The following is a 9,217-nucleotide window of genomic DNA, read 5'->3' as shown; positions in this document are numbered from 1 at the left end:
ATGGCTACAGCAGGCAAAATCCTCCTTTATTCAACGTGCCATAACTTCAGAGTTGATTATATAAATAAAGGGGATACAAGGGACAAAGTACCCACATAAAAAGTGTAAAAGCATCCTCCCTTCAATAAAAAATGACACTGAATTTTGTTTCCTTTGAACAGAAGTAGAATTTGACCAATTAACAGTCACATGGCTGCCACAGACACGTTATGGTAGCATGGCATTGTATGCTGGGTTTCATGTATTTTCTCTATTTTTGAACTTGCATGCAACCAGTCATCAAATCCCCTGATTCGCTCCCTTTCCAACATTTTTTCATCTGGCATATGTGACATTTCTAAGAATGCCACCTCCAAATCATTATCCTGACATCTTCTGTCATCTCCATAATCATATCTGTTACCAGCTCAACTGTCTCCTCTAGCAGAACAGTAATACCTATATGCATCACATCCTTGTTTGGTCAGCTGTCTGGTCTGATCTGCCATTACCTGTTCTCTGCAGATGGCATCTTGGTGTCATAATTTACTGTTGCAGGTAGGCAGCCTGCATGATCTGTGTGGGGCAATGACATACCATGCTGTGCTGGGATAGCATTACCTGCTTCACTAACTGATAATGATGTATTGTCAAAATGCTGTGCTATGATAACATCAAATGCTTCACTGTTTGATAGCAATACATTGTCACCATATCACCATGCGGTGCTGTGACACCAATACATGTTTCACTGTCTGGTAGTAATGTATTGTTACTATACTGCACCGTGAAATTACATACTTCCTTATCTGATAATGATGCACTGTCACCATGTTGCACCATGACACCATTACATGCATAAGTCTGATAATACAGCCACCATGCTACACAGTGATAGTATTACATGCTTCACTGTGTGATATTGATGTGTTGTCACCATGCTGCACTGTGCCACCATTGCATGCATCAGTCTGATAACGTAAGCACCATGCTACACTGTGACAGCATTACATGTTCCACTGTCTGAAGATGACACAATGTCATCATGCTGTGCTGTGACAGCATTACATGCATTAGTCTGATAATGCAACCACCATGCTGGACAGTAGCAGCACTGCATGATTCACTGTCTGATGATGATGATGATGATGATGATGATGATGCAGTGTCACTATTCTGTTTTGTGACACCATTATATGCATCAGCCTGATAATGTGGCTACCATGCTGTGGTATGACAGCATTACATGCTTCACTATCAGATAAAGATGCAAAGTCAGTGTGCTATGCTGTGACAGCATTTCATGCTTTACTGTCTGATAACAATTGTCACCATACAGCACTGTGGCAGCATTACACGTTTCACTGTCTGATAATTCACTTTCACCATGCTATGCTGTGACAGCATTAAAGGCATCATTGTTTGATAGCAGTGGACTGTCATTATGCTGTGCTGTGACAGCTATACTTACTTCATTATTTGATAATGATGTACTGTCACCAAGTTGAAATGGTGCCATTTCATGTATCACTGTCTGACAATGAGGTGTTGTTACCACATTGCACAGTGACAGCTTTACATGCATCACTATCTGATAAAGATACACTGTCTCCATTCTGGTCTGTGACGGCATTGCATGTTCCACTACCTAATAAGGTTCCATTATCATTATGCTGAGCTATGACAGTATTATACATTTCATTGTCTGATAAGAATTCACTGTCAAAATGCTGCATTTTGACAATATTGCATGTTTCACTGATAATGATGCATTGTCACCATGTTGTACAGTGGCAACACTACATGCTTCACTATCTGATAATGATTCACTATCAGATACTACACTCTGACATTACAAGCATCATTGTCTGATAAAGATACACTATCACCATCCATGCTGTATTGTAACTGCATTACATTTCCATACCTGAAAATAATACACTGTCATCATGCTGCACTGTGATATTAAATGTTTCACTCATAATAATGTCCTGTCACCATGCTGCACTGTGATATTACATGTTTCGCTCATAATGATGTCCTGTCACCATGCTGCACTGTGATAGCATGCATGCCTCACTGTCTGATAACAATGCACTGACATCCTTCTGTTCTGTGAAAACACTGTATGACTTTCTGTTTGATAATAATGCACTGTCATCCTGCTGCATTGTGACAGCATTACATTTCACTGACTAATAAGGTTGCACTATCACCATATCACACTGTGACAATACAGCATTTCACTGATAACAATGCAGTCACCAGATGCGCTGTGACACCATTACATGTTTGACTGTCTGATAATGATGCACTGTTGCCATATTGCACTGAAACAGCATTATGATTCACTGTCTGATATTGATGCATTGTATTCATGCTATGCTGTGGCAGCACTGCCAGTACCACTGCCTTATAACAATGTATTGTCACCACATTGTGCTATGAAAACATTGTATGCATCACTGCTTGATAATGCATTGTTACCATGCTGTGCTGTGACAGCATTACATGTTTCACTGTCTAATCAGTATGCACTGTCACCATGTTGCACTCAAGCAGCATTGCATTCTCCTCTGTCTGATAATGCTTCATTGCCACCATACTGTATAATAACAGCTTTATATGCTTCACTGCCTGACAATGGTGTACTGTCATCATGCTGAGATGTGACCGCATTGCATGCCTCATTGTCTGATAACAGTGCACTGTCACCATGCTGTACCCTGGCAGCATTACATGCATCACAGCCTAATAACAATGTACTGTCATTGCACTATACTGTGACACCATTACATGTTTCCACTGATGAAGAGTATCCACTGTAATCTTGCTGCACTGTGAAAATATTATATGCTTCTCTATTTGTAAAAATGCACTATCTCCATGCAACACTGTGACAATGTTACTTGTTTTGTTATCTGATAATGATGCATTGTCACCATGCTGCATAGTCACAGCACTACATGCTTCACTAGTAGTAATCCACTGTCACCATGATGCACTATGTCAGCATTATATGCTTCACTCTCTGATGATGTTATTTCACCATGCTACACTGTGGCAACATTACAGTCTTCACTATCTGCTAACAATGCATGCACCACACTGCACTGTGACAGCATTATATGCTTCACTGATAGTGATGCACTGTCATCATTACGTACTGTGACAGTATTACATGCATCACTTACTGTCACCATGTTGCACTGTGACAACAGCACATGCTTCACTGTCTGAAAACAATGCACTGTTATTCACTTATTCAGTTTTACACCATCACTGTCCTTGCCAGTGAGGTGTCCTGCCATTGGGCCACAAACAGATGTTTGGCACAGATGGCTACAGATACAGGTATCATGTCTGCTGCCTAAATAGCAGACCCAGACACAGCCACACTAATGATGAGACGAGACCACCTGCACTGCAGATGACAGGCCAACATATTCAGTGATATTTCCAAGATTCTTTAATGCTTGGTACTTCTTTCATCTACAAAATATGATGAGTATTATTCTGAGATGAGAATATGTGATGACAATTTGCAGTTTTAATTTTTTTAACACCTTTACTAAATTATCACTTACGACACAGGGAAACATACATTTATATAAAAGAAAACAAACCATATTAACATATTCAAGTTGCAAACATATATTCTTTAGTATATTTATCGTCAATTCAACATTACATAAATTGATCAATTCTTGCCTTGCCTTAAACCTCACTCCTCCTCCAAAACATCACACTGCATGTATTGTTCCCACAATTTCAATTTTTTCTATGTAGTTTGCTGCTACCCTCTTCTAAATATCCCATTTCCAGGTCTTTTATCTCTGAAACAAAAGTCAGTATTTCAAATACAGTTGATTTACACTTTGATTCCCATTTTCTAGTCATTTCTTTTTTGATAGCCACCAGAATTACATCTAACAAGGCCTTATCATATCTATGCAATTCAGATCCTGTATTCCAGCTCAAAAAATAATTTCCTTAATTATAGCCATTTGCTAATGCAATACTTTTGACAGAGTACTCTGCCAGGAATTTCTAAAATCTGCCAACTTATTACACTCTCAAAACACATGTTCTCAGTTGCCTCTTTCTTCCCCATTACACTTCCAACATAGGTTCATAGGATAGTACTAGGCTAACTGTCCTTATGAGCCATTTTAAGCCTAGCCAATTATCCCTTGTGAGACTCAAACCCTGCACCTTGTGTTTGTAAGGCAAATGCCCTAACCATTAGGTCACCCCTCTTGCCATCTACCTGAGGAAAAATTCTTTGGAGTCTGCTTAGGCTATAAAATACTTATGCAAAGACTTACAGTAAAAATTCTAAATCTTCTAGACTTTGTTGCATATTTGAGAGACATACATATGTCCTCCCATTGTTTCCTTGTGAATTGCTTATCCGGTCTCACTTCCCAGTCTTTTCTAACCTCCTCTTATTGAGTCGTATAGTTATAGTGCATGTGCAGTATTTTATGTGGCCTACTAATTCTTACTTTTCTAACAGCACCCTCTGTTCTAGATTCAATTAAAAACTCAACCAGAGCAGGTTTTTTCACTTAGGATTCCCCTGACCCTTTCTCTTTCCCTATATTCAGATATCAATCCTTGACAGGGAAGACAGTATCTAGCCTGCAGTCCAACTGCCTTCTTGGCTTCTTCCTATTCTTTTACCTTTCCCTCTCCCTCTCTAGTTACTTGCTCCCAATACCTTGGTTTCTTTGACAGTTTTCTCCAGTCAACTCTCTATCAGCAAAATCTCCTTTTTCCATTCTTGTGTTGGCTTAGTTCTTAGAATACTTTCTGCTACTTCATGAATATAATATTCTGCATGGCTGTTCTTTTTCTCCTTAAGGATCTGCATCGAAAATCCTACTCTCTTCTTATTTCTTGAATCCCCCCCCCACTTCATCGTCATCCCTTTCCAGTTTGAATTATAGCTTTCTGTTTGTGCTATGTTTAAGATATTTAAGTGTATAGCTCTAAAATATCACTTTAAATCAGGTAATCCTAAACCACCTTATTCTATTGGAAGGATCAACTTATTCCACCTGACTCTTGCCCTTTTCCCCTCCCAGATAAAATTCTTCAACTCTTTATTAATTACTGTCTACAACTTCTCCTCTGGTTGAAAAAATATGCATGACCTGTTTATAAAATTAAAGGGACTAAACATTTTCACTGCCTGTATCCTACTATCCATATCCATAAACAAGAGCTTACACTTTCTCAGTTGTTATATTATCTTTTGTTTAGTCTCTTCCCACATATTCTTAGCTGCCATAAGAGAATCTGTTTTAATCCATATTCTTAAATGCTTCACTTTATTGTGTCCCCTTAAATATGGGTATTGCTCCACCATTTCATGTGTGGGAGTATAGTTTACAGCTATAGCCCTTGTTTTATCTTCATTTGCAGCTATAGCCCTTGTTTTATCTTCATTAATTATATATCTCAAAAAGACATGAAACTGTCTTAAGATGTTCTACAGCACTGAGATGTCCTTTTCTGGTTTTATCAGGTATAAAACAATATTGTACCAGTAAACAAGAAATTAGTAAATAGTAACCAAAAAAATGTCAAACCACAGAAAAGAGAACATTATTTAATAAAATATAAGTGCTTTTGTCCTAACAAATTCCAGGACTTCTTCAGATAGTTTTCTGTTTTCTGTGGTTTGACATTTTTTTGGCTACAAAATAATATTGCCTGCAAATGAAACCAACCTTTCTTGATCATCTTACCAATTATATCTTTGAATTTCTGAGTCACTCATGTTCTTTGCCAATGTCTCTGCATATAAAGCAAATAACAAACAGGAAAGAGGACATCCCTACCTGGTTCTTCTTTTCAGATATCTTGTAAAGAAGGAACCCTCCTACTTTAATTTTTGTCTCTGATCCCACGTACATCCTCCTAATTAACCACATTACAGTATCAGAGAACGAAAATGCTTCCATTGCCCTACCCATAAAATCCCAGCTTACTTTGTAGAATTCTTTCTCTGCATCAAGCCCCGCCAACAACAGCAATATTTTCTTATATTCTGCTTCCCTCTGGATAATCATTGTTTTATTAATGTTGTCCAATGTTTGCCTCTCCTCCATAAAACCACTTTGATCCAGTTCTATCAATTGTGGCAACACCTTTGACATTCTTTTAGCTATTATAGACATAGACATTTTATAATCATTGTTTAAAACTGAAATGGGCCTATATGAAGCCTGGCCTGATGGGTCTTCAGTCTTTAGGTATTACAGTCACCAAAGCTTTCTTCCAGGATGTTGGTGCTTCCCATTTTTAAAATACTGTTAAACAAAACCTTCCAGTTCTTTATTACTTTATTTCCTCCTAGCTTCCAAACTTCCACAAGAATACTATCTCTCCCTGGAGACTTTCCTGCAGATTGCTTGTATATTGTCGTTTCTGAGACTTTTGAATATTGATCAGAATTACTGAAACATGCAGAAGTGACTTCTTATTGTTAACATTGTTGGTTCATTTAAATATGTTTTTAATTTATATAACATACCAAGCTTCTTTTTAGTTTGTGATATGAAATAGTCCATGTGTTGATCAATTCAAGTCATGAAATAATCATGGACAGGACAACAGTCCATCATAGGACACATACACTCACACTATGTACACAACTATGGATAAATTACAGGTTCACCAGGTCAGTTATTGTCATGTCTTTGTGATATCTGGGCATTGTGGTGAAATACAATAAACACATAGGAAGGACATGCAAACTCTATACACTAAGTGTCACAGCCAGTAAATGAACTGCAGTATCTTAGCTCTATGAGATAACACCCCTAAATGCTGCATCACTATGCAACATCTCTTGCTTGTTGTGGTCAGTTTTAACTGTTATATTTCTCAATCCCTTAGCACAAGAATTCTGGATAAACCCAAAAATAATGGGGGGTGGACAAAGGCACAAAATCAGGGACAGATTTCAAATATTGTTCTTACATACTTAGAAAGTTGCTAGTATAACAACTTCCCTGGGGTTTGTCATTTGAAGGTATTCAAATACAGATGAGAAACATGGTATTGCTGTGATTAACAGAGAAAATGAAAGAGGGAAAAGAAAAAGAAAATAAAGGAAACCAAACAAGGAAAGAAAAGCAGAGAAGTAAACAACAAAAAAAGATAATAAACAATACAGTTTCAACATAAAAAGAATGCGTAAATCAATGCACCTGAAGTGTGGAAGGAACACTTATTTATTTATTTACATTTATTGACCGGGAAAGTCCACTGGATCAAAGATCCATTTTCAGTGGAGGCCTGAGGAGAAAAGCTCCAAAAGATTCAGTGTCTCATTAAACAAAGTTAGTAAAAAAATTAAAACCGTTTATAATGATTTTTACATAGACAGCAAAAAGATTTTTTTTACATAGACAACAGATTACACCATTGAGACAAAATATTGTTTATAAGAAAACCGTTAGTATGGAGTCAGTCAAATTCTTTCTGCTCAAGTTTTAAATTGTACACCATAGAAAGGAGATTGCCATTCTTAGGTTTGTGAGTCAATTTGTGTGCATGTGCTGGATAAAGTAGATTTTTAAGGAGGTTTGTTCAAAAGATTACAGGTCCATGTAAGGTTGTTAAAATAATGTTGTTTTAATGCTGACTTAAAAGTTTTTGTAGTGTCTAGCTGAGTGGTTGAGGGTGGCAGAGCATTCCAGAGTTTGGTTACTATATGGGAATAAAGGCATTCACCAGCTCTTGTGTTGGGTTTAGTTATGGTTACTAGTAATTTATTAGAAGACCTAAGGTTTCGAGATGGAGTATATGTATGTACCATGTCTTGTATAGAAGGGCAGGAGAGTGGGTTATATATTAGTTTGTGAGTAAGAGTAAGTTGGGTGTAATATAGGTAATGGGGGAATTCAAGCCAATTTAAAATTTTAATGGCTAAGCAGTGATGTGCGTGAGATGGCATATTGGTGGCGAATTTTGCTGTTTTGTAGTAGCAAGATTGTAATTTGGTCATGAGTGATGTGTGTAGGTTAGTGAAAATGGGACTACCATAGAGGAGGGAAGGGAGAAGTAGACGATTTGCATGTTTTGTTTTGGTAGATTTATTTAGGAAGAGTTTATGCCTATAGAGCTTCTCTAGCTTGAAGTGGGTCTTTTTGACTGTGCTGAATATGTGGTTCTCAAAAGACAGTTTGTCATCAATTGTAATGCCTAGTAGTTTTGCTGTTTTAACAAGCTCAATTTCAGTATTGTTAAGTGAGACTATCTTAAAGTCAAGAGTTACGGGTTTGTCAGAGAATAGTAAAACAATTTTTTTTTTTAGGATTGAGTAGCAGTTGTGCATCACTTAGCCATGATTCTATGAATGTAAATGCTTTTTGAATTAAGGTATGGAGTTCTGAGAGATTGATGGATGATGTGATTAAGGTTGAATCTTCTGCATATTGGATAAGGGTTCTTTGTTGGGATGCTTTATGGAGATTGTTAATGAATATATTAAAAAGCAGAGGCCCAGGAATAGACCCTTGGGGAACTCCTGTGTTGTTGGTTAGATGTTCTGATTGTTTTCTATTATGAAGGTAGTTTTAGAACCAAGTAATAGTATGTGGGGAGCAGTTTAGAGACTCAAGTTGTAAGAGTAGTTTATGGTGTGACACCGTATCATTTTTGATAGGTCAAGCAGAATAACAGTAGTGAATAGACAGCATCTAGGGCTTTGTTTACAGCACTGGTAAATGATAGTGGGGCTGTGCTAGTACTGTGTGCTGGACGAAAACCGTGTTGTGTGGGTGACAGCAAGTTGTTGTCTGTAAGATGTTTAAGCAGTTGATAGTGTATGCACTTTTCTAGGATTTTTGACAGAGGGGAAAGAATAGAGATAGGTTGGTAGTTAGAGAGGTCATTGGTGTTTCCACCCTTATGCAGGGGGCGTTATAAGGGAGTTTTTCCAGAGTTGAGGGACGTACGACTGAGAGATAGAAAGATTAATAAGAATGCTGACAGGGTAGGCTATAGCATTGGCAGCAATATTTAGGTATTCTGCTGGAAGGTTGTCAGATGAGGGGGAGGAAGGCTTTAGTTTTTTTAGTACTTTGTGCACTAAAGTGGTAGACACAGGTTGTAGAGTAAAAGAGAGAGGGGTTGTACTGCTATTAGAAGAAGCATGTATAGCGGGGGTGGGGAGGCTGAACAAGGGAATAGTTGTTTTTATCACTATTTAAATTTGTGT

At 37.6% G+C, this 9,217-nt stretch overlaps 1 protein-coding gene across 1 annotated transcript in view; it reads left to right on the top strand.

The window, feature by feature from the left end:
• Nucleotides 1–9,217, top strand: part of SDR42E2 (short chain dehydrogenase/reductase family 42E, member 2) — a 525,257-nt gene that overhangs the window by 432,976 nt on the left and 83,064 nt on the right. The window lies entirely within an intron of this gene.

The sequence above is a fragment of the Protopterus annectens genome, chromosome 12.part0 (assembly GCF_019279795.1).
Source record: "Protopterus annectens isolate FY-2018-M chromosome 12.part0, PAN1.0, whole genome shotgun sequence".
NCBI classification, from domain to species: Eukaryota; Metazoa; Chordata; order Ceratodontiformes; family Protopteridae; genus Protopterus; species Protopterus annectens.
The sequence above is the reverse complement of the archived record's forward strand: the minus strand, read 5'-3'. Positions and strand labels throughout refer to the sequence as shown.